This window comes from Helobdella robusta (assembly GCF_000326865.2).
Source record: "Helobdella robusta unplaced genomic scaffold HELROscaffold_82, whole genome shotgun sequence".
Lineage (NCBI taxonomy): Eukaryota > Metazoa > Annelida > Clitellata > Rhynchobdellida > Glossiphoniidae > Helobdella > Helobdella robusta.
Window position 1 is genome coordinate 529,265 of NW_008705476.1, and position 3,984 is coordinate 533,248.

A 3,984-nucleotide genomic window follows, 5' to 3' on the forward strand; every position below is an offset into this window, starting at 1 on the left:
TCATTATCATCCTCATCTTCATCGTCGTCGTCATCGTCACTATCATCATCACCATCATAGTCATCATCACCATCATAGTCATCATCACCATCATAGTCATCATCACCATCATAGTCATCATCACCATCATAGTCATCATCACCATCATAGTCATCATCACCATCATAGTCATCATCACCGTCATAGTCATCATCACCATCATAGTCATCATCACCATCATAGTCATCATCAGTACCATCAGCGAGTAGTGGAAAAAGGAAACGACAATTTATGCCTTCAGCCGGACTGCTGTATTATACTGTATCGCATGTGCTTCTTTCTATGTTTATTTGTATGTTTGTATGTTTGCGTGTAAGAAGTATGTGTGTATGTTTTCATGTTTGTGTGTAGAATGTATGTTTGTATGCTCGTTTCTGCACGGAGTTTGTTTAAGCTATGTATGCATAGAGTATCATTATCCAAAGGGATAGTATGGTTGTGGATGCTGTATATAATGACAGATTGTATATTTTGTTTTTGTCGTATTTGTGTACATTTATTGTATCTCTATGTATTATGTTTGTATTTATTTGTATTTGTTTGTCTTAATTTGTAATTGTTTCTATTGCTTTGTATTGCTTCGTACAAATCAACACGTTTTTCAGCACTGCTTGAATGTTTGTCATCGGTGAATGTAAATGTAGCTTTAGCTTCCACTGACTGCCCGATTTGCGAGCACGCTCTCCCTCATTCTCTCTCTCTCTCTCTCTCTCGCTCACTTTCTTTTTTTCTCTCTCCCACTCGCTCAGTGTATAACTGTTTTAATTTATTTTATAATTTTTTGTTATTTCATCTTTTTAAATAAATTATTCCGAACATTCGTTCATTCCTCCATTAATGATCCATCTATTCTGTCGTCACTTCAATCATTTGCATCTTCAAATGTAATAATTTTATTCATTACTCTAAAAATTTACTCATTCTTTCATTCAATAACTCATTCATTCATTCATTCATTCACTCATTCATTCATTCATTCGTCCGGTACACAGATAAAACAACGATGGTTGGTTCTTCAACGGCAGAGCACGTGACTGCAGATGGGGGGGATGACGATGATGATGAAGATGACAATGATGATGACGATGATGATGGCGATAATGATGACGACGATGATGAAAATGATGATAAAAATTAAGACGATGAAGACGATGATGATGACAATTATGACGATGATGATGATGATGTTGATGTTGGGATGACGACGACGATGATGACGTTGCTTAATATGATAATGAAGCTCATCACAACGATAAAAATAAAGATAAGATTGTGATAACATCTGTGATAGAGATAGTAGCGTAATTAATAATAATAATAATAATAATAATAATAATAATAATAATAATAATAATAATAATAATAATAATAATAATAATGGTGACGATGATGATGACGACGACGAAGTTTGGGATGACACTATTTTCTTGATGATTTATCGCAAGAAGGCACCGGGAATATAGAGTAACTCCACAATAACAATAACAATAAAAACAGCAGCAACAACAACAACAACAACAGCAACAACAGCAACAATGAAAATAATATCAATAACAACAACAACAACAATGTTACTAATAACAACAACAATAACAACAACAACAATAATACTAGTAACAACAACAATAATAACAACAACAATAATAACAACAACAACAATAATAATAAAAACAACATTCAATAGCAAAACCAACGACAACAACAACAACAGCCGAAACAACAACACCAACAAAATGCAACAAAAAATAATACTGGCATTAAGCAAACGTCTATGATGAAATTATTATTTTCACTACAGTTATGTGCGTAGCAAAATAAAAACAACAACAACAACATCTTTAACAACAACAACATTTTCAACAATTACTACAACAACATTAACGACAACAACACTATCATTACCAACAACACTACCATAAAACTTGCATAACATTGTCGATGACAGTATTAGAAAAAAAAAATTGGCAATGCAACAACCTAAACAACAACAACAACAACAACATAAACAGCAACATTAAAATCAACAACAGCAACAAAGTTTCCACCATATAAATAATGTATCTCATAACAAAATTACACATAAAAAAGGTCATGCATAATAACGTTGAGAACATAAACACATATCTGCATACTTGCACATACAAAAGATTTTACATAAATGCATGCAAACATTTGCATACAAACATACGCACATACATCCATGCACACACACAAACATCCATACAAACATACATACATACAAACATAAATACATACAAAGCTAAAGAGACCAAATTTAAGTAGTTGATGATAATCAATGACCAAATGACTATAAGTTGCACATGTATGTATGTAAGCATACACGTATATATGTTTGTGTGTGTTTGTGTGTGTATGTGTGTGTGTGTTTATGAGTGCCTATATGTGTGTATACTATACAATGGAGGGAGCAAACAATAAACTTTTTAACATTCTGTGAGTGTTTATATGAGTGTTGGTTGAAGACCGAATAGCAAAATACCCAACAATTTAAAAGTTTTTATATAATGGAGAAACACGCTTTGAAATGTAAACTGTAGATGATTCATGCCTATCCAACAATCCTTCATCGAGATAACATTCAATCTATTGCTCACGATCGGACATTTCATCAGTCGTGATGACCAAAGTGACCGAAATAAATTTTCGACTAATAATAATATTCGACATAAATTGTTTTGAAAGCAAAAACAAACTGAGGGCTTACGGGGAAAAATTGCGCTCTTCAGTTAATTGGTCCTTAAAAATGGCGAAGCCGAATGGCAAATTTTGGCCAAATATTTAACGCATCTTTTATAAAAAATAAAAATGAATGTTATACGTGCATGATATAAGGTGCAATATATATATATATATATATATATATATACAATTTTTAATTCATGTATAATTCATATTTAATTCACCCATTATCATGTATGCATGCATGCATAAATGCACAGATATCAAACAACATTGCATAAAAATGAACTCTTTTATATACTACAGACAAAAAAAAATAATGAAATCAATACATTCGCGTACGAACAGAGCAGACAAAACAAAACAACTATTTTATTATATTAATTACATAACGCCCACAGATACAATACTTCAAGCTGGTATAATAATGTTTGTATGTTGATGGCTGTTTGTATGTTGATGTTTGTATGTTGATGTTTGTATGTTGATGTTTGTATGTTAATGGTTGTATGTTGATGTTTGTATGCAATTGTATAGATATTTGTATACAATAACAAGTTTTTTGGAATGATTTTATGCAAATATTTATACAGCATCCAATTTTGTTATCTCTTCCAACACACGCAAGGATAAAAAATCAACTTTAATTTGTTTCTTATTTTTTCAACAGTTTTTTAACCATTGTTTTTTGTTGTTTCATTTGATTTGTTTTTCAAATTGTGCTGACAGCTTATTAAAACATGTTAGTCTATATTTCATTGTTCGTTCGTTTATTCTTTTGTTTTTACGTTTGTATATATGTACGTACATTTTTACATATTATTGTTGGTTTGTATGCATTTCAGTTGTTGTGTATACATGATTGTTTGTATGTTGTTCGTTTGTTTGTTTGCTTGTTTATTTGTATGTATGTATGTCTGTTTGTTTGTATATACGTCACGTTTTTTTGTGTACGTGAGTATTTAAAAATAGCTGTAAGCATTTTGTGTTTCGATTCAATTAGTTTCCATGTTTTTTTACTTGCATGTTATCCTAATGAATTGCGTTTTGTGAGAAAATGTGAGTTTTTTATGTTTTGTTTGTTGTGTATGTTGGATGAGTGATTTCAGATGTTTTCTTCAACACAAATGTGTTTTTTAGATTTTTGTATAACTATTCATACATGTTTTTTTTTCATTTTGTGGGGTTTTTATACAATTTTAGATGTTAAAAAATTGTTTTTAAATAAATTTGAATGTTTTAATG